We start from the raw sequence: 21,624 nt of genomic DNA on the forward strand, positions 1-21,624 counted from the left end.
CACACCTTTGCATTCTCATGCAAATGATCTCTGGGAGACACATTCCTCCCAGCCTTCAGCAGCCTTGTGTTCCTGCTGCCACATTCCTGACATATGTATTCCCTAAAGTTCTCCTATGCTTGGCAGGGGAGCAGAGGAGACCCCCCTTGCAAGCCCAGCCCATGATGGGGCAGGAAAAGGCTGATGAGAGAGGAGGGGTGGAGAGAATCCAATTGCAGCCTGGAGCTTGGGAAAAGGCGTCTGTGACAGCTGCTTGGAAGATGGCAACCTCTGCAGGTGGGGCAGGGCAGGACAAGAAGGGTCACTCTCCTCCCGTGTCCCTTTGTCACTGACAAAACCCAAATGAGTTGGGAGAAAAGTCCCAGCAAGGCACTGTGGCTCCCCTGGCCGTGCACCTGCCAGGCAAATGGAGGGGAGGGAACCAGCACTCACTGGTGCCTGGCCAAATATTTCTGGCAGCCTCTCAGCTGTTTTGCAGAAACACTGGGCTGTGCTGGAGAGTTCAGAGCAGGGGAGCTGTTCCAGTGGTTCCCAGGGGTGGGGCACCCAGGGCCAGGGCTGTCCCTGAAACCCCTTCACCCATTGCCTCTGCAGAGCGGAAAGGGAAACCCTGAGACACGGCCCTGGGGCAAGGCCTGGAGCAAAGCTCCCTCCTCCCCTCCCTCTGCTTCGATCGTAACCCTGGAAGAGAGAGATACGAGCGGCACATCTCGCCCAGCACTTCTCAGAATGAAGGGAACTGCCTCTTCTCTCACCCACCCCAGGCAAAACCCTCCCTGCCAGCCTCTTGCTCCTGGCCACAGCCTTCTATCTGGTCCGGCCAAGTGCCACCTCCCCCACCCCCACCCATTCAGGAGGTGACTGTGCTGGGCCTTCTCCTGGGCTGCTGCTCACACAGCAGGGAGCCATGGAAGGAAACAGTGAGGGAGGCATCGGACACCAACGGGCGCTGAGCCCATGGTTGATTATGATGGTGATGATGATGCCAAGAGCCTCCCTCGTGTGTTCCCTCAGCAGCCGCACACCCACCTTTCTGAGCAGGAAAAGAGCACCAGGAATTGGTGATACCCCAACAATGAACATCTACCCCACATAATTGCCTACCCCTGGCCTCTTCCAGGCTGGTACTTACCTGGATGGAGCTGGAGTTCCCCATGGCTGTCTGCACCCAGCCAGGAGGGACACCACCACTCAGGATCCCGTCTCCACTTTACCCCAAGACCTGGCACTTGGTGAGCATGTTCAGAGCAGCCTGCAGGCGAGAGGCCATGAGCAGAGACAGCAGAGTGTGGTGGCGGGAATGAGCCCTGTCGAAATGACCTGCCCTTCCCAGGGGAGGGATGGGACAGACAGACACCGAGGCACCGAGGCATGTGCGGATCAGCACCGCCAATGAACACACACACTGCCAGCTGGGCGCGCTCTGCTAATCAGCTGGGCGGCATTTGGATTGCTCCTGGGTGGTGACCCAAGCGCTCAGCCTGTAGGAAACACTCGTGTGAAGAAAACGCTCGTGTGAGCTGCATTCTCTGATGTGCTGTGCGAGGACAGCAAGCCACAGAGATGCGGGTGTAGCCGCACTTTGATGAGCCGCTGACGGTGAGGCCTCGAGTGATCAGAGACCGGTGAGCGCACCTGAGAGCATTGCTGGCGCTGCTCTCAGTTCTGCAGGATCGGGGTGTGGAGGGGAAAGTGGAAATGTGACATTGATGCTCCTTTGGGTTCCCCCAGAGCTGCACCAAGTGCAGCAAGGATCTGGCCCCTTGCATTGAGTGGGGGATGGTCTCTAAATGGGGAAAGTCCACCTGTCGGAGGAGGCAGAGTTCATAGTTCTGCAGTGGTGTTTCCCTGAGCTGAGACTGGCTACAGACAGAATTTCAGTCTCTTGGTCGTTTAACTCTATGACTTTTCCCCGAGGCATTTTAAGAGCTGGAGCTCAGGAGGGTGTTTGTGCCCTGCCTTGCATAGAGAACCAGCCCTGACGGGAGAGCGGCTGCACATGAGGTCGCTGTGGTGTCTCTGGCACATGTACATTGTCGCTGCACAGCCCAGGCTGACCATTTAATCCTTGTTTTGTTTGGATCCATGTGTGGGATCTCTAGAAATGCTGCCGTTGACATTCAAAGGAGGCCACCGGGAGAAGTTCCACCTGGGGAGAGATGTGAGGGAAGAATAACAAAGGAAGTGATTCCACTGTGAGAAGTGTGCCTAGGTGCCGGCTTTTGGAAAGCTGCTGAGCGTAAATGAAAATGTTCTTCTATTTGCAACTTGTTGCAACAATATTTTCTGAATTAGAAAGCTGTGATTATTCCTATTTTACATTGAACTTTCCCCACCATCTGCTGCCCCAGGGCCACAGTTCCCTCGAATGCTCCCTGGGGATGTAGAATACATTTTGCTCTGTGCACCAAGGCCTGGGCAGATGTGCACCTCCAGGAGAAACACCGGCTGCTGCCTGTGGGGCTCTGCTAATTGGCCAGGAAGCACCTGCATGTCTCCTGAGCAGCCGCCCAAGCATACAGCTTCCAGGGACACTGCCGGGGCCGGGGCTGAGGAAAGGGGAGGGCAGCAAACGCACCAGCTGTCTGGCAGTGTTCCTGACCAGCCTCGGCCCACCGAGAATTCACCAGGGTCTCTGGCCTCCAGAAAAAAAACGCCTTGTAGCTGTGATGGCTGAGCAGTTAAGGTGTTGGATTTGAAATCCAATAGGGCTTCCCTGCGCAGGTTCAAATCCTGCTCACAGCGAGGGCTGTGTTTTATCCACATCCTGGAATCAGGACACTACAGCAGCACATACCCTGAGACACAGCCCAGCGGCTCTCTGTGACCAGTGTGTGTAATAGGGCAGGGGAGTCTGTGGTGGGGTCACTGCTCTGGCTGCTGCTGGGCCCAGCTGAAGGCTCAGCAGGTCTGTTTGGCAGTGCCCATGCACATAACCCTGAGGCTTCCAGGCTCCATGCTGGGCAGCTTGTGGCTGGGACAGAGGAAACACAAACCACATATCACCAGGAGGGTTAGAGGGAGGCTGCATCTATCCCAGGTTCCTGCTCCTCCCCTCTGGAGTCACCTTTCTACAAGCAGAGCTCTGAGAAAAGCACTGAATGACCTGCCCCAGCTGGGGGTGTGCTGCAGATGGACTTACCTGCCTACAAACTCCCCAGCACGGCGTGGATGAAGGCTTCTGCAGGCTTTGTATGCCTGTGACCTGCCTTGTAACACCTCCCGTCCTGTTCCTTTGTTTTCTCTTGCTCATAAACTTTTGTTTCCCACACTGCAGGGGTGGGCGGCAGGGGGCCTATTGGGGTCAGAAGAGCACTGTGGACATGCGAGTGGGGAGTTTAAATCACTTCTCTGCACCAGAGCCTTCAGCAGGAGAGATACGGCATTTCCAGGGAGGGCCGCCCCAGGCTCACAAGATCACACCAGCATCAGGACTCCAGGGATCTCTGGGCACACAGCCAAGTTCCAGGGCACCAAACGATTGCCTGAACCCTTCCATCTGGCTGGGCCAAAGACCTGGCTCCACCAGGCGCCAGTCACCCCACTCACTCTCGTGCAGGACAGGAGAGGGAAGCAGCTCAGAGAGCTTTAGGGCTGTGCCTCAGTAAGGCAGCCCCAGGAGGTGCCTCTGACATTGAACTCAGGCTGCAGGAAGCAGAGCCCTGAACAATGGCTTCAGCCCTCTCCACCTGCCCCTCACCCTTTGGGGCTGGCTGGCATTGCCCTCTGGGCACCTCTCATCCTCAGCTGGCAGCATGGACTGTGTCCTCATTGCTTCTCTGCAGATCCTGTGTCTCCCAGGACTCCCTCTCTCTCCCCGGGGCCTTCTCAGCACCTGGCCCCACAAAGCTTCCACCAGACAGACCCTTTGCTTTCCAGGCCCATTCCTGTGTCTATGGGCTTAGAACCACAGAATCCTGGGGCTGGAAGGGACCTCAGGAGAACATTGAGTGCAGCCTCCTCCCCAAAGCAGGAGCAACCCCAACTAAATCATCCCAGCCAGGGCTTTGTCAAGCCAGGGCTTAAAAACCTCCAGCGATGGAGATTTCACCACCTCTTCAGGTGACGCATTGCAGCGCTTCACCGCCCTTTTGGGGAAAATAAAAGCACTACCAGCCCTGTGCTGGACTATCACTGCCATGACTTGGATTTGAACCAAGGCTTCTGCAGCCACAGTGCAGAGTACTAACCACTGTACAATCATGGCCTGCTGTGAAGGCTTTTTAGTGAGTTTTCCTTTCTAGGTCATCACCCCACAATGTGGGACCTGAGCCACTGCTCCAGCTGCAGGCAGGACTCTTTGGGCTCCAGCAGCACAAGTCAAATCAACAGCCAGCTGCCCACAGAAGGGCTTGAGCCCAGCACTGCCAGATTAAGAGCCTGCTGCTCATCCAACTTGTGCTGGTAAAAGGGGCTTTTCCTTTTGGCCCTTGACACAAGTGCAGTCAGGGCAGCCTTGTAAGAATGTAAAATGTTAAAGACGCCCACGTTGGAAAAGGCTGGGGGAGTTGCCTAAGGTGGGAAGCAGATGGTTCTGTCTTTGCTGCGCTTTTACATAACAGATGTTCTCTGTGCAAGAAAGTGCCTCATTCTGCTGAAAAGAGAGAACCTTCGGGTTTCTTTTACAATTTGTCTCCTCTAAGGCTGATAGAGCCATCAGCCAACTGCCAAACCACCATGTTCTTCCAGAACACACAGCTCACAGATTAGCAAGGCAAAAATTGTACAACAGATAAAATGTTTAAAAAAATCACTGAACCATCTACACAACATAACAAGCATATTTTGCAAAAACTAGAGTCAATGCAAAAACCAGAAAAAATATGTACATGAAACACAAACTGCTAACATGCATGAACTATACAGAGAATTTTTTCTGTTACTCACAAGCAGCTGGAAAAGCTCACAAAAAAACGACACCAAAAACCAGGAAAAAATCTTATGTGTTTCACTGCACCAAAATATTTAAAAGAGAAAAGATGTACACAAATTGAAAAGAAACCAAACCACACAGCACCCCCTGTAAAAGAGCTGACAGGGAAAAGAAAGTCACAAGGAACCCCCAAGAAATGGGCACTGAAGAATTGGGTAAACATTTTACAAGTTGCCCAGCACAAAAACTTTTACAAAAAAGCAAAAGAGATACATGAACTGAAAAGAAAGCAGATTATTCAGCACCCCCTGTGAAGGAGCTGACGGGGAAAAAGCAAGTTCTTCTCACATCACAGTGTCCACAGGGACAACCCACAAAGCCTCCCCTTTGTGCAGCCCATTGCCCAGAGGTGCTTCCAGCCGAATTTCAGCACCACAACCAGAACCAGAGGCTCCAGGAGCAAAGGCAGCTGGTGGATGAGGGACTCTGGACACACCACGCAATGCATTGTGGGTATGCAAAGGAGCATCACTGACTCTGCCCCAGAGAGCAGAGGAGCCGGGGTCTCCCAGCTGTGGCGGCTGCCCCAGAACAGGGGTGATGATAGTTTTTATGCTGTGCCCCCTTTTTGGCCCTGCACTGAGCTGCTCCCCACAACCTGTGGGAGAACCATAGGAAGGGATGCTGGGGGGGCGTGTGCTGGTGGGGGCTCAGGTGCTGGGCCAGCAGTGGCTCCTCTCTGGGGGAGGGGGAAGTGCTATGAAGCCAGGCCGCCTGCAGTGCCCCTGGGGGATCCTGTGCCCCACAGTGGGGCACCTGCCAGCCAGGAACCAGCCGCCTCAGCCCAGCAGCAGGGAAGTTGTGACAGGTGCACCTGCCTCCTCCCCCTGCTTGGCCCATCACAAACAGCTCCCATCCCCCAGCTTCCGCTCTGTCCCCTGCGCTCTGGTGCAGAGGCTGAGATTTGGCGACACAGCAGTAGCTGCGGGGGGAGGGGGCAGGGGATCGTGCTGAGCCCTGGGCTGGTCGGGTCACAGTTATGCCAATGCACGTCAACCCAGCAAACCTGTCCCTCGGCTGAGATCTGGGTACAGAGGGGAAGTGACAGTTGCTACTCGTATTGAACAGGAACAGAGAGAAAGCCGGGCTAGTCTGTGTGCTATCAAAGCCAAAAAGCAGTCCAGGAGCACTTCAAAGACTGACACAATAATTGATTAGGTGCTGAGCTTTCATGGGACACAAAAGCTCATCACCTCGTAAATTATTTTGTGAATCTTTAAAGTGCGACTGAACTGCTTTTTTCTCAGAATCATAGAATCATAGAACACTAGGACTGGAAGGGACCTCGAGAGGCCATCGAGCCCAGTCCCCTGCCCTCATGGCAGGGCCAAGTACTGTCTAGACCATCCCTGATAGAGATTTATCCAACCTGTTCTTAAATATCTCCAGAGATGGAGATTCCACAACCTCCCCAGGCAATTTATTCCAGTGTCTGACCACCCTGACCCTTCGGAATTTTTTCATAATGTCCAACCTAAACCTCCCTTGCTGCAGTTTAAGCCCATTGCCTCTTGTTCTATCCTCAGAGGGCAAAAAGAACAAGTTTTCTCCCTGCTCCTCATGACACCCTTTTACATAACTTAAAACCACTCTCACATCCCCCTCAATCTTCTCTTTTCTAATCTAAACAAGCCCAATTCTTTCAGCCGTCCTTCATCGCTCATGTTCTCTAGATCCTTGATCATTCTGGTTGCTCTTTTCTGGTCCTCCTCCAATTTCTCCACATATTTCTTGAACTGCGGTGTCCAGCTCTGGACACAATATTCCAGCTGAGGCCTAACCAGCGCAGAGGAGAGCAGAAGAATGACTTCTTGTGTCTTGTTCACAATACACCTGTTAACGCATCCCAGATTCATACTTGCTTGTTTTGCAAGAGCATCACACTGTTGACTCATACTTAACTTGTGGTCCACTAGATCCCCTAGACCCCTTTCTGCTGTAGTCATTCCTAGACAGTCTCTGCCCATTCTGTATGTGTGAAGCGGATTGTTCCTTCCCAAGTGGAGCACTTTGCATTTGTCCTGATTAAACTTCATCCTGTTTGCCTCAGACCATTTCTCCAATTTCTCCAGATCATTTTGAACTTTGACCCTGTCCTCCACAGCAGTTGCAACCCCTCCCCCAGCTTGGTATCATCTGCAAACTTAATAAGCGTACTTTCTTTGCCAATATCTAAACCGTTCATGAATATATTGAACAGAAAAGGTTTTAGTTTTGGTTCTCATAAGAGCAGTTTGAGTATTATTTTTTACATGTAAGGCATGTGCCAGCAGGAGCTCAGTATTGCTGAAGGGTTTGGGGAATGTGTCCGTTAGAGAGCGTCTGCATGAAAATGCAAAGGTGTGCTTATGTAATGCCTTGGAAACAAAGCCTGATGGGAACAGGCAAAGCAATGAGCATTTGTCTACTGTAAACAACATGTTGTTGTAAAGTCACAATTTAGGCTATCACCCAGTGTAAGAACTGAGGAGTCTCATCAATGCTTGAAGTTGTTGTGAGGGTACAGGGCAGTCATCACTGCTGTGTAAGATATGGATTGCGCAGGGCTCCCTCCATGGCAGCATTGTGAGGTAAAATCCAGGGAGGGAAAGGGGATCTTGGGAAAGGCAGCAGGGAAGGTTCTTGAAGCAGTCGGCATGCACACTTGAGGGGCTTCATTTCTGCCCACTCTGTCAGTGTTGCTTCTGCAGTTGTTTCTTCTCTTGGGTTTGGGCTGTCATTTCTGTCAGTCACTCTACTCCCAGGGAGATCTCCTGTGGGGCAGCTGCCTCAGGCCCTGGCATGCTGCTACTCAGGGAGGCAGCTCCTGCTATGGGGAGTCTTCTGCATGGGGCAGCTGCCTGTTGGCCAGGACCCCTGCTGTGAGGTGGCTGCTGGGTGGCTTCACAACCCTTATTTTCAGCACATTCTGTACCTAGAGGGTACAACCATCCTCCACTCCCCTTTGTCTCTGTTGTGTCACCTCCATCTGTGGTGCATCACTGTGAGTCACCAACACACCATCGAGGAGGAGCCCTGAGACAGGAGAGCAGCTCCCCCGCCCAAGAGGTTCGTGTCTGGTACTTGCCATAGTTCAAATCTCAGTGGGACCTGGTGGTGCTCTACTGTAAATCTCGTCTTCTCCAAGGGCTGGGCTATTTTGTCCCCAGGGGTACCTGAGTGAGGTCTTTTTCCTCCTGCTGCGTAAATGAGGCCCACTGGAGCCAGGTCTTGGGTTGGGCTGGCTCGTCAACCTGAGTGCAAAAGGTTGGGGCCTCAGAACTCAGCAGTGTGTGTAGAGATAAATGAGGTCTGAGGTTGTATTTCTCATGGCTTCTCCTGATGCCCTCACAACTGGTCCTGGGGGTGCCAGGTTATTCCTATTGCACACATGGCACTCAAAGGAAGGAGCATCAAAACCAGGCTAAAAATTCAGGGGACAGAAGGGGAGAGGAGGAGTCCCAGGCTGGAGCCCAGCTCACCTGTCCTCCTCTGGGCACCTGGAGGTGGGGCAGCTGGTACTGACACCTCAAGGGGAAGGCTCAAAAGCTGCAGAGGGCAGTGCAAGAGGACGGGAGGACCATGACTGCATGTGGCCTGAGAATCTTCATAACACCTCTGAGCCAGGCTGCTCCCCACCACCAACCCCTCACTGAGGACACCCCAAAGCAGCGCGTGGTCTGCAGCCAGCATCACAAGGTGGGAGAAAATCAGCCAGTCCCTCAGTGGGGTCTCATAACTGTGGGGCTCATTTTAGCTGTGGGGCAGGAGATGTGTCCTGAAGAGGCTTTTCCCCAGCTGGAGACAAGCGCAAAACAAGCCAGAACTTGCACAGGGTTAGGCACAGGCACATGGAGACCTGCCCAAGGCCCTGTGTCTGGTTCTGCAGATCAGTCTATTGCTGTTGGGGCAGAGAGGAGATTGTGACATTCATTCCCCCTTGGGCAAGTGTCTGTCCCTTTCCCAGCTGTGTACTGCACAGCTCAGGAGCTGGGAGAGACCAGAGCCCCTGAGCCAGCCTTGGGAAGAGGCCCTTCCCTTAGAGGCAGCTGCCCTATCACTGGCTGCAGCTGAACCAGGGCTGCACACTCCTTGCCAGGGCATTACACAGGTGAGTGTAGCACTGTTGGGTTGACATAGGAGACAGGCTGGGCCCAGCAGCAGCCAGAGCAATGACCACCCCCCAGGGTCAGCATTTCCCCCAGGCACAGACTCCCCTGACCTCTTACACACACTGGTCACAGACAGCCCCTAGGCAGTGTCTCAGGGTGTGTGCTGCTGTGTTGTCCTGGTTCCAGGATGTGGCTAAAACACAGCTGTTGCTGTGAGCAGGATTTGAACCTGCACAGGGAAACCCTATTGGATTTTAAGTCCAATGCCTTAACCACTCAGCCATCACAGATACACAGCTAAATTTTCTTCAAGGCCAAAGACACTGGTGAATGCTCAGGGGTCCGAGGCTGGTAAGGAACACTGCCAGACAGCTGGTGCGTTTGCTGCCCTCCTTGTCCTCAGCCCCGGCCCCAGCAGTGTCCCTGGAAGCTGTGTGCTTGGGCGGCTGCTCAGGAGAGATGTAGGTGCTGCCTGGCTAATTAGCAGAGCCCCACAGGCAGCAGCCGGTGTTTCTCTTGGAGGTGCACATCTGCCCAGGCCTTGGTGCACAGAGCAAAATGTATTCTACGTCCCCAGGGAACATTCGAGGGAACTGTGGCCCTGAGGCAGCAGATGGTGTGGGAGGGGGATCATTCTGCCCAGTGAAAGTTCAGTGTAAAATCGGAATAATCACAGCTTTCTAATTCAGAAAATATTGTTGCAACAAGGTGCAAATAGAAGAACATTTTCATTTCATTTCATTTCTCTCCCTGACCAGACACAGCAGTGGCTGTCACTGACCACACCCTGGGCAGTGCCGTGGACAGAGGCAGGCGGTGGTTGGTTCCTGGCATGGGTCTCACTCCGACTGGCTCCCCAGCAGTGCCTGCAGCCTCCGGCTGGCAGTGCGTGGGGTGAGGGGAGCCCCACATGGATAAGAACCTAAGAATGGCCGTACTGGGTCAGACCAAAGGTCCAGCCAGCCCAGTATCCTGTCCACCAACAATGGTCAATACCCGGTGCCCCAGAGGGAGTGAAGTGGACAGGTCACGATCTCTCTCCTGCCATCCATGCCCAGCCCCTGACAGACAGAGCCCAGGGACAACATTCCTCCCAGCCTGGACCTAACCTCCATGAACTGATCGAGCTTTTTTATCCCTGCTATAGCCCTGGCCATCCCAGTCTCCCCCAGCAGGGAGAGCCGCGGGGCGGCTGTGTGCCGGGTGCAGAGCTTCCTGTTAGTTGTTTTACGCCTCCTGCTCACTCATGTCACTTGGTGGCCCCTGGTTCTGATATGATGGGAACAAGTTAATCATTTTCCTTGTTGACTTTCTCTCTTCTCTCTCAGACCTGCTCTGACCTGGCTTGGGGGGAGCCGAATCCAGTCTGGCCATCGGAGCAGGGCCCTGGGCAGCCCCCCGACTCAGGGACAGAGCGGCCCCACGGGGGTGTCTCAGAAAAACACACTAGGGGCACAGGGGGTGGGTATTTTCCTCCCCTGGGACCATTGGACCTCCCCCTCCCCCAGCTGGGTCCATTGGACCTCCCCTTTCCCTTCCTGGAGCTATTGAACCTTCCCCTTCACCCACAGGGGCCAGTGAACCTCCCCCCAACTGGGACCATTGTAGCTCACCATGGTGGGGACACTGTTCCACCCCTGTCCTGCTGGAACCATTGTACCTCCCTCCGCCACTGGGACCATAGTACCTCTCCCTCCCCCTGCCTCTGGGGCCATTGTACCTCCGTCCCTGCTGGGGCCTTTGTGCCTCCCCCCACTGGGGCCATTGTTCCTCCCCACCACTGGGGCCATTGTACCTCCCTCCAACTAAAACCCTTGTACCTCGCCCCACTAGGAGAGCTGTTATGTAGGAAGGGGTTAATGGAGGCCAGCACTGCATTGGTTCATCTATGAGCGACTGCAGAGGGCCATGTCCATGCTAATCAGAGCCACAAAAAAGGGGCTCAAAATAATTGGTCCGGTCTTCCTCTGGAGAGTGGCCACACAATCCCCACTCTGAGGAAGGAAAGGGCCAGGGACTGAAAAATCCAGCACCATGAGGACAACGTTTTCAGAAAAAGGGCCCCTGAGGCATCTACCCACATTCTGGCTGTGGCCACACTTGGCCAAAACTTCAATATTGTCATGCAAATGGCCAAATCAAAGAATACTAATGAGGCACTGAATTGAATGGTTATCACCTCTTTAGCATTCGCACGCTTCTGGCCGTAGCACATGTAAAGTGTGGCTTTCAAACGTGTGTGGCTCTACACAGCTCTATGGGGGGGTACTCACTAGTATTCTTGGATCTGGCCATTAGCGTGGCCATTTCGAAGTTTTGGCCAGCCCCCAGTTAACCCAAGCGTATTGGACCCGTCCCTTGCCCTCACCTCCTCATGATCCCAGCCCCATCCCAACCCTGGTGGGAATGTGGAGTATGGCCCCCTGTCCCTTCCCTAGAGACCTCTCACAGTTCTGTTGCCCCCCCCCACCCCCCCAGATCTTATGTCTGAGGAAATGCACACCATGAATAGACACAAAAATACCGAGGTGGACATGCTCTGCTAACCAGCTGGGGAGCATTGGAATCTCTGCTGAGCACTCACACAAGCCCACACCTTACACAGAACACTGACGGCGGCTGCAGCACAAAGATGGAACTTGCTCAAGGAGGTGATTTTTCTCCCCAAGTCTCTTTTTGTAAGGTGCCAAAAAGGGGATGATTTCTGGTACCCCTCAGGGTTTTCTCGACCAATTAGGCCTGATATTGGATTTAGGTTATTTATGTCATTTATGTGCCAGGGGGAACTCAATGCTGCTGAAGGCTGGGAGGATTGTGTTGCCCAGATATCATTTGCATGAGAATGCAAAGGTGTGCATGTGTGATACCTTGCAAACAAAGCCTGATGGGTAGCAAGGAAGCAATGAACTTTTTTCGATTGTAAAGTCATTATTATAAAATCACAATTTATGCTAACACTCAGCAGAATTGTGAAATCTCTCCAATGTCACAGGTCATTGTGGGGGACAGGGCAGTCGATGTAACTGCATAAGACATGGATTGCACAGGATTCCCTGTTTTAAAGTCTTGTTTGACCAGTCCCTCTTGCCTGTTATAAGGTAGAGCTGCGTATTAATGACTTTCTATGAGGCTGTCCTTTTATAGATATCAAAATTTTAAATCACAGGGTTTTGCCTCAGCCTAGACCCACAGTGGCAAACAGGTGGCATAACCAGTGGGCAGCTGGTAGGAGGAGTAGAAGGTGGACGACTGGCAGATGGGTGGGATGAGCAAGCAGAACACTGGACTGGCGCAAAGGTGACATGAGGGAATGCATCAGTGTGAGGTGTCAGTGCCCACATGGACTGGACGGAGTCATAAGAGGGGCATTTGAATTCAGAGGTGCAGAGAAAGTTGGGTGTGTGGATTGATTTATTGGACTGGTGAGCCTGAGAGGCCAAGGACATTGCTCAATGCAGTTGACCTGGGCCAGTTACTTGAGGATTGGTTATGAATTCTGGGTGTGATAATTTTCCCAAGCTGTTGCTAATTGACTTTTCTGCCTCTTTTCTTAAAAGTCCTTTTCTACACTCAGACTCTGTGCTTGCGCGTGGGGAAGCATTGCCTGTGCGAGGTGCTCAGGGGTGTGAGAATTTCCCAGCCTACTGGGTGGGGGCTCAAGTGTGAGGGATGAAAAGGAAGCCCTCGATGATGAACCCAGCCCTGGTTGCTCCCAGTTCCTTCCATCAGAAGGGTTAGACTCTGTATGAGGTCTTGGACGGGGGCTGCAGCCAGGGGAGCGTAAGAGGGAGAGCAGGAGATGGTGCTGCTGAAGAGGTGCCCGTGAGTGTACGATGGTTTGGTGGGAATGAAGTGAGTTTTCTGAACTGTGTGAAGTTTGATTCTGATTGGGGGTCATGTCAGTGATGGTGTCAGGTGGGATTGTGTGTCTGGGCGGGTTTGATCCCTTGTTGCCTTGATTGCCTTTGATCAGCCTGAGGCTCAGCTTGCCCCTGTGTGGCTAAGGAGGGGGAAGGCCTGAGCTCGGTGAGCAGCTTTAAAAGCCAGCGGCAGAGCAATAAGGGATGGAAGGAAACAGGGAAGTTTAAGGGGCAGTGTGATGGAAGGAGCGATGGAATCAAGTTAATCCTTTGGCTCTTTCTCAGCCCCTTGATGTTATGAAAATCCGCACAGCAGTTCCATCCCCTGTGTGAGCAGAGAGGGACTGAGCCTGTTTTCCTTTCTCCCCCTCAGGGGGCTGCAGGCACCACAGACAGGTGTGTGGCTCCATCCCCTTTCCATAGCCTTGTTCTGGACACAGCCTGAGCCCAAACAACTAACCCAAGGCTCAGCTGCAAGGTGGGGCTGGTGACACATGGGGATAGAACCCCTTTGGTGCATTACAAGCCTGGCATTCGTGCAGTTCTCAGAGCAGAGAGCAGGAGCTTGGTAGAGATGGTGGGTCTTGGCCACTTGACTGTGTGGCTGCACTGCCAGAGTAGGAGGTTCGCCGTCACTTTCCCAAGAAGTTCATGTCTGAATTATTCCTCAGTCTTGCCACTGCTCTAACAGAAACCTGAAGCAGGAGTGGGGCAATGTCAGCAGAGACATTGAAAAGAGGCCAGTTGGGGATGTTGAAAAAAATCAAATTGATGCCATTAGTAGGATTTGAACCTGCACCTTTCTTTTAACAGCAAAGCAGCCATGGGAAGTAAACACAATAGATTGAAGCAGGTGCTTTCACTCACTCAGCCATTCTGACAGAGCTAAGAGCAGCACTCACTGTGCCCTAGTTTTCTTTAATACTTTATGAGTCAGATTGACAACTTTCTGCACCCAACTGCAGCACGTCTCTTTCAAAACCCAGCAGCCCTTCTCCAGCACAGCTGGTTTTTACACACAATCACCCTGACCTAATACTGGGACGTGCTTTGGCATTAGCTGAAAAGAAACAAATGAAGAAGAAACCGCCAGGTTGCCACACTGAGGGCTGGAATTCTCCTATGCTCATATTTGCAAAATAGGTGGCAACCAATCACCCAAGAGACAGGAGCTCTTATTGGCTCTTATTCTGCCCCATCTTTAGATATTAAAGTTTCATGAAGGGAAAGAAACCACACTGAGGAGGAAGGCAGAGCTCTTAAGGATACTTCTGGAAATGAGTTGCCCCACAGAAGAAATAACAAGAGACAGGAGCACTGTTCCTGAGCAAGTGACTACTTACAGCTTAGGCCAAAGTGCTAACCACGACACTGCAGCACACACTGACAGTTTGGTGCTTTTCTGAAGTGTTCTCAGGAGCCAGTGCATCAGCCAGATTCTCTTTGAAGAATGGGCAAGCAACGGGCACCAAGAACTTTTTAAAACTTTGCCAATAACAATGGTGCAACAGCTTCTCCAATTCCCTCTTTCACAAGCAGTCGAAACACAGCCAGACCTTCCAACCATCAATTTTCATACCCCCTCGATATTTCCTGCCACCGCCCAGGGACTCCTTCAACAAAACAGGAAACCAAAGTGCAAGACCATCAATGGCTTCTCTTCTAGCCAGTGCTTGCACCCACAGCACTTAGGAGAGGCAGACACGGTGTTCCCAGGCTCCATCCCCAGTGCACAGGATGCCCAGCAGCACAGTCACAGCTCTACCAGGCCCAGGAGAGGGAGCAGATGGAAACAAGCCATAAATGCAGAGCAAATTAAGCTGGGGGAGAAGAGTGTCAATTAAGCACAAGCAGCTGCTCCTCTTGTGTAATGGACACCACTCAGGACTCTGACTCTTGCAATCTGAGGTAAACTCCTCAGTAGGACTGCCTCAGTTTCCCCTTCCACACAGCAGTGCAGGCTTGTTATGCCTTTACTTCTCTACCCAGCTCTACGCCTGTGCACGGGTAACGGCTTATGAGCTGCAGGTCCTGTGACTTCTCTTCTCCCATTCCCAGCATGTGCAAAAGTTCCTCTGAAAATCATCCATGGTACACACTGTGAAGAGGTTTACCATCATGCCTGCCCCACAGACAGCCACAGGCCCTCAAGCAGGACCAATGTTTATTGAACACAACTATCATCTTCCCCTTCTCAATAAGACTTTTCCCATAACACTTTTGAACCCTCTTGCCCTTCTGGAAGTGAGTAACATGAGCTGTGAGCTCCACATTTCCTAACTGTCACCTGGATAGGTGTATCTTATTTATACCCCCTGTGCACAGCTGGAGCGAATGCACAAGGGCATGAAGCTACAGAGCACCTGAGGGGGAGAGTCAGCTGGTGAGAGGTTTTCTTCTCTCCTTGGTCAGGTGGAAACAGAAGTGAAGAGAATAAAATCCTCTTCTACATTCCAAAGATGATGGAAATAGCAATTGGTAATGTAGTCGCTTCTGCAAGAGCTGAGGACAAGAACAGTCATTTGCTGCCAAAGGCCAACATGTCAGTGAAAGGTGTGAGAAGATTGCTGTGTGGGATGAGACAATCAATGCAAGAAGAAAACTGCCCACTATGAGCTTTGAACCTATGACACTGCATGGAAACAGCTCATTGTTGACCAATAGAGGTAGACAGGCCCCAAGAAACAACTTTTCTTCCTTCTGTCACAGAGTTGAAGGAGTTAAGTGTGTAAAAGTCAAATGCATGTGGTAAAGTGTTCACAAGTGCCTGACCAAAGTGTGTCCCTTGCCCTCAATTGGGTGTTCAGGTCTCTGTGGGGAGACACAGCTTCAAACTCCTCTCCTGACACACCCACTTTTTGACAACAAGAAACAGCCTCAGTTCAACCTCTCCAGTCACATGAGAAAAGTCCGTGCTCAGGATTTCTCTCGGAGGCCCTTTCCCGCCCTCTCCCTCTTCAGCTCCTGTGATGTGAGATCAACCCTCCTCCCTTGGCCTCTGGGAGAGAACTGCAGTCAGCTGGGTGTGTGCTCCTGGAAAAGACTCCATGCAAAGAGCAGCAGCTGAGGTGGAGAGGGCAGAGCTGGGGTAAGTGAAAGCAAAGGAGTGATGTTCCTTTGGGTGTTTGTCTATTATCAGAGCTGTTCAATCCATAGGACAAAGGGGTGGGGGTGGCTGCACTAAAATCATAGAACAGGGATGGAAGAGACCTAAAAAAGCCATCAAGTCCAGCCCCCTGCCCGAGGCAGGACCAGACCCATCAGATCAGCCCCACCAGAGTTTTGTCGAAACGAGACTTAAACACCTCCAGAGATGGAGACTCCACTGCTTCCCTGGGGAGACCGTTCCAATGCTTCACCACCCTCTGCGTGAAAAAGTTTTCCTAATGTTCAACCTGGACCTTCCCAACTGCAACTTGAGTCCATTGTTCCGTGTTCTGCCATCCGTGACCACTGTGAACAGCCTCTCTCCAGCCTCTTTGCAGCCTCCCTTCAGTAAGTTGAAGGCTGTTATCAAGTCCCACTTCAGTCTTCTGTTCTGCAGACTAAACAGTCCCAATTCCCTCAACCTTTCTTCATAGGTCACATGCTCCAGCCCCCGAATTATTTTGGTCGTCTGCCTCTGGACCCTCTCCAATGTATCCACATCCTTCCTATAACGGGGGGCCCAGAACTGGACACAGTACTCCAGATGCGGCCTCACCAAACCTGAATAAAAAGGAATAATCACTTCTTTGCATCTACTGGCAACCCTCCTCTTGATGCGACCTAATATTCCGTAAGCTTTCTTGGCTACAGTGGCACATTGTTGACTCATGTCCAGTTTCTCATCCACTTCAACTCCCAGGTCTTTTCCTGCAGAACTACTACTGAACCAGTCAGACCCCAGCCTTTAACAACGCTTGGGATTCTTCCGGCCCAGGTGCAGGACTCTGCACTTGTCCTTATTGAACCTCATCAGATATTTTGCAGCCCAGTCTTCCAATTTCTTGAAGTCACTCTGGACCGTAGCCCTACCCTCCAGCATATCTACCTCTCCCCCTAGCTCATTGTCATCCATAAACTTGCTGAGGGTGGAATCCAACCCCTCATTCAGGTCATTGATAACTATGTTAAACAGACCAGGATCCAGAACGGAAGCGAAGTGGAACTCCACTAGAAACCGACCGCCATCCCGACATTGAGCCGTTGATCACTTCCCGCTGGGCCCAACCTTCTAGCCAGCTTTCTATCCACCTTACAGTCCATTTATAAAATCCACATTCCTTTAACTTGCCATCCACACCACCTGTGAATGCTGAAATCGCCTCCCATCAGGTCTCTTGATTGCTCCCTGCCAGCCACTCAGCCTGTGTCCTTTTTTTTGGGCCTCTGCTCATAGCAGCCAGAGAGGAAGGACAGGCTCCCTGGCCAAGGCTGTTGTGTTCCCTTGTCTCATTGAAAGGTACTGCAGGCTGTCTGATTGCTGGCACTCATAGGGGCAGGGAATGCCAGGCTCCAGGCCAGCCATACAAGCAGGAACACATGCCAGGACACAAATGACATCGTGTGTTTGTTGCTGATTTCAGCTTGGAAACTTTTGGGCTAACCACCGCACCACAGAATCTCGGCTGGGTTCCTCTGAGCCACCCCTGCAATGCCATCCACCTGAGTGGCATGTGCCGAGACACATGGATAGGCCAACCTGGAGAAAGTGGTGGTGAGAGGCCCTAAGAGCTGCCTTTCACTAGCTCAGCGGGTGGAGCAGTGGACTTTAGGGAACTCTCAGCAAGTTCTGTGTAGTTGACTGGATGAGAGTGGGCACAATGGGGTCTTTTCACCCTCCCCTTGCTGAGGAAGAGCAAGGGAAGAAAGGAACAGCCTTCAAACACCAACGTGTCCGGAAAGGTCTGACAATGTCCTTTCCAGGAGCATTTGCCAGCGGCAAGGACCCAAGTAGTCACTAACTGCTCTAGGGCCTTTGTTAGCAAAAGGCTCTGCTGAAGCCTGGGATTGAACCAGGGACCGTTAGATCTTCAATCTAACGCTCTCCCAACTGAGCTACTTCAGCAGCTGTAAAAAAAGCCACCACCTCACTATTGGAAATGTTTTCCTCAGCTATTGTTGCCTTTGCAAGTGTCCTTGAGAGGCAGGAGGAATATGGGCAGATTCCTTCAGCTTGAGTTCCTCTTTTGCCCCATTTCTGCCTTACTTCCTGGTTCACCCAGTGGCCGCAGGGGACTGCAGGATACTGATGGTAAGGAAGAAGATGGGATCTGACCCTTTCACCACAAGAGTATCTTACCACATCCTGGCCACTTAGCCTCAGGATCATTGTGTTACGGGATGGTGCCCAAGCTTTTGGAGAAGGGCAAGAAGTAAGCAGGGCCACTCGTGTGTAAAGGCCAAGAGTTACAAAGCAAAGCAACCCCAGGAAGAGTCTTTGAAGACGTGACCCATCGGGATGAAGCATCCAGAGGTACTCAAGTGCTCTCGGCCATCCTCCCTGTTGAAGGAAAAGGTCCAGGATCATTGAACCATGGAGATAAATGTGTGGTTGTGCAGATCATGTCGGAGAGAGAGCTATGGTTTCTTCAACCATGGGATTCTCTTCTGGGCATACACGTTGCAAGGAGGAGATGGGATGACTTAACAAAGAGAAGATTCAGGGGCAGAAAGAGTCCCAGTATGGGGTCAGGAACAAGGTGAGTGGGTTAAGAGAGTCATTCCCAGGCAGAGGAGTTAGCTCAAGTGGCAGAGCGCTCAAACCTTTGTACTGGTATAAGTGAACAACACGAATTCAGAGCTCCTCCTTTCCTGACTATGTGTAGATCATTTATAGGTCCAGGGCACAAATGGAGCTGATGTGGAAAGATATGACATGACAGAGCGCTGAGGAGGACAGTGAGCTGGCAAAGGGTTTTTTTCTGCCCTCTTGGGGCATATGGGGATGGAACTGAAGAGAAGAAAATCCTCTTTTGCTCTCTGAGGGTGACAGAAACATCAATTGCTCCTCTCCAGACCTGAGGACAAGAAGAGACTTTTCCTGCCTAAGGCCAGGAGCTCAAAGGAGACAGAGAGGGAGAGAGGGAGAGCAGAGCCCTGGCTGGGCATCTCCGGGGATTATGATTCTAGCTAGTTGAAATAGCTCTCTTGAAAAAGGGGCTTCAAAACAGGTTCCATTGTTTGTAGATGCTGAATGTCCAAATAGCAGAGCAGTATTTCCAAACCCATGTTGAGTGTAGCTGTGCGATATCAGAATCAACAGCTCTGGAATCCCTCTCCTGGAATCGCTTATTGAGGCAGAACTCTGCTGTGCACACACAGCCTTTGTGTCCCTCAGCCGTAGCCATGGGCAGCCACAGGGATGCTGTGGCCTCTGGAATAAGATCGGTGAGTCAGAAATTATGTTCAGACACAGGGGAATTAGCTCAGTTGGCAGAGGGCTCATTTAGCGTGCGAGAGGCTTTGGGATAAATGCCCACGTTCTCCAACAGAAGTGGTGTCTTTTTTCCTTCTTTTCCAAGGCAGCGTCAGGCCGGGAGCGAAGCTTCTCCAGTGCCCTCTTCCATTTCCCTCCCTTTTTGCTCCCTGCAAAGAAACAGCCCATTTGGGTTCGAGAGCTGCTGGACCCCGGCCTCCTTGGCCTTAACGATTTCTCTTTAAAACAAAGGTTAACCTGGGTTATGTGCTATGATTACCTAATCTTTCAGATGTGACCAGTTCCCCATTTCTAGGGACCTTCCAGCACTGACCACAGTTTCCCCAGTACATCAGTCCCAGGACACCTGTCCTCTGGGTCTTCACTGGCCAAGAGCCTTCCCCAAGCAATGTGGACCATGAAAGCCCTGTGGTTGCCATGACAATCTGGTCACTGCAGTAGGTCTTCCGGACGTGGGGGACAGTTTTTTACACCCCTGAGAGACACCACCCAATTGTCTAGCGCGGATCTGTGCAAAGAGTCACCCCCCTTGGGAGTTAAACTTCCCCAGCTCCTCTGCCGGACAGGATCTAAACTCCAGCAGAGCGAAGCAGGCCCAGGTGTGGCTGGCAGGAGTCAGGTGTGGGCAGACAGCAGAGCTCAGGCTGAGGCAGGCCTCATGGCTTAGCTGGCTAAAACACCTCCCTTCTCAACAGGAACTCCTGGTTTCCTGTCCCAGGGGTGCCCAACTACTGCCCTTTCAGGAAACCTGCCAGGACATTGCACCACACGGATGTGAGATATAACCCCCAATGCCCATTCTGCTGGTTTCCAAGATGCTGACAGGGACTCGTAAGAGAGCTGCTGACACTTCAGTGCTCCTCTGCTGAGGTCCAGGGATCATAGATTCAAGTCTATTGGTCAGTAATTATTGTTTGTGTTCCTTCATGCTGGTCCCTGCGTGTCAGCAGCCACCCCACATGCTACTGGCGCCTGGGGGGCGGGGAGGCTCTTTGTGGCTGTGTCCTGGCCAGGGCTCTCCCCACCTTTGGTTCTCTGTGTTTTTAAGCCTCCCCATGGAGTTGTGAGCATTAGTTGCCTCCTGCTCCAGCTTCCCAGAGGAGGGGAGTTGTGGTGGGCTGCAGCCTGCAACTCCTGCTCCCTCCTGCTCTCCCCTGACTTGTCAGCCTGGCCCTGGGCCTCTTTCCTTTCGCATCAGAGGGACGAGGGACAAAGCTGAGTTGAAGTGCAAGGGCCAAACTTGCGGGCGTGAGGTGAAGCTGTGAGAAAAGCAATGCCTGGGAGTGTGTGAAAAAAGGGGAAGACTTTATCTTATTGTTACCCCCAATACGACCAGCTGGCAGGACTCTGACCAGGGATGCCCTGGGAGGGACCTGTGAAAAACATATCATTTGTCACAGAAGCTGCTCTTGTTTCTGTGCTGGAAATCACCTCGTCCTTAGGAGTTCTAAATCTGCCCTTCCCCAAGCAACGTGGACCACAAAAGCTCGTGGATGAGGGACTCTGGACACACCACGCAATGCATTGTGGGTATGCAAAGGAGCATCACTGACTCTGCCCCACAGAGCAGAGGAGCCGGGGTCTCCCAGCTGTGGTGGCTGCCCCAGAACAGGGGTGATGACAGTTTTTATGCTGTGCCCCCTTTTTGGCCCTGCACTGAGCTGCTCCCCACAACCTGTGGGAGAACCATAGGAAGGGATGCTGGGGGGGGCGCGTGCTGGTGGGGGCTCAGGTGCTGGGCCAGCAGTGGCTCCTCTCTGGGGGAGGGGGAAGTGCTATGAAGCCAGGCTGCCTGCAGTGCCCCTGGGGGACCCTGTGCACCCCACTGGGGCACCTGCCAGCCAGGAACCAGCCGCCTCAGCCCAGCAGCAGGGAAGTTGTCACAGGTGCACCTGCCTCCTCCCCCTGCTTGGCCCATCACAAACAGCTCCCATCCCCCAGCTTCCGCTCTGTCCCCTGCGCTCTGGTGCAGAGGCTGAGATTTGGCGACACAGCAGTAGCTGCGGGGGGAGGGGGCAGGGGATGGTGCTGAGCCCTGGGCTGGTCGGGGTCACAGTTATGCCAATACACATCAACCCAGCAAACCTGTCCCTCGGCTGAGATCTGGGTACAGAGGGGAAGTGACAATTGCTGCTCATATTGAATAGGAACAGAGAGAAAGCCGGGCTAGTCTGTGTACTATCAAAGCCATAAAGCAGTCCAGGAGCACTTCAAAGACTGGCACAATAATTTATTAGGTGCTGAGCTTTCATGGGACACAAAAGGTCATAACCCAATCAGTTATTTTGTTAGTCTTTAAAGTGCTACTGGACTGCTTTT

General features: G+C 52.4%; 4 non-coding genes across 4 annotated transcripts; 1 reads left to right on the plus strand and 3 right to left on the minus strand.

The window, feature by feature from the left end:
* The first annotated feature begins 2,663 nt into the window (after positions 1–2,663).
* Positions 2,664–2,745, plus strand: TRNAS-UGA (transfer RNA serine (anticodon UGA)). Its single transcript has one exon. It is a non-coding gene; the product is annotated as a tRNA-Ser (tRNA).
* Positions 2,746–4,135: 1,390 nt separating this feature from the next.
* TRNAH-GUG (transfer RNA histidin (anticodon GUG)) lies at positions 4,136–4,207 on the minus strand. The gene has a single exon. It is a non-coding gene; the product is annotated as a tRNA-His (tRNA).
* Positions 4,208–9,232: 5,025 nt separating this feature from the next.
* TRNAL-UAA (transfer RNA leucine (anticodon UAA)) lies at positions 9,233–9,314 on the minus strand. Its single transcript has one exon. It is a non-coding gene; the product is annotated as a tRNA-Leu (tRNA).
* Positions 9,315–17,861: 8,547 nt separating this feature from the next.
* Positions 17,862–17,934, minus strand: TRNAF-GAA (transfer RNA phenylalanine (anticodon GAA)). Its single transcript has one exon. It is a non-coding gene; the product is annotated as a tRNA-Phe (tRNA).
* Between the last annotated feature and the right edge of the window lie 3,690 nt (positions 17,935–21,624).

The sequence above is a fragment of the Carettochelys insculpta genome, chromosome 7 (assembly GCF_033958435.1).
Source record: "Carettochelys insculpta isolate YL-2023 chromosome 7, ASM3395843v1, whole genome shotgun sequence".
NCBI classification, from domain to species: domain Eukaryota; kingdom Metazoa; phylum Chordata; order Testudines; family Carettochelyidae; genus Carettochelys; species Carettochelys insculpta.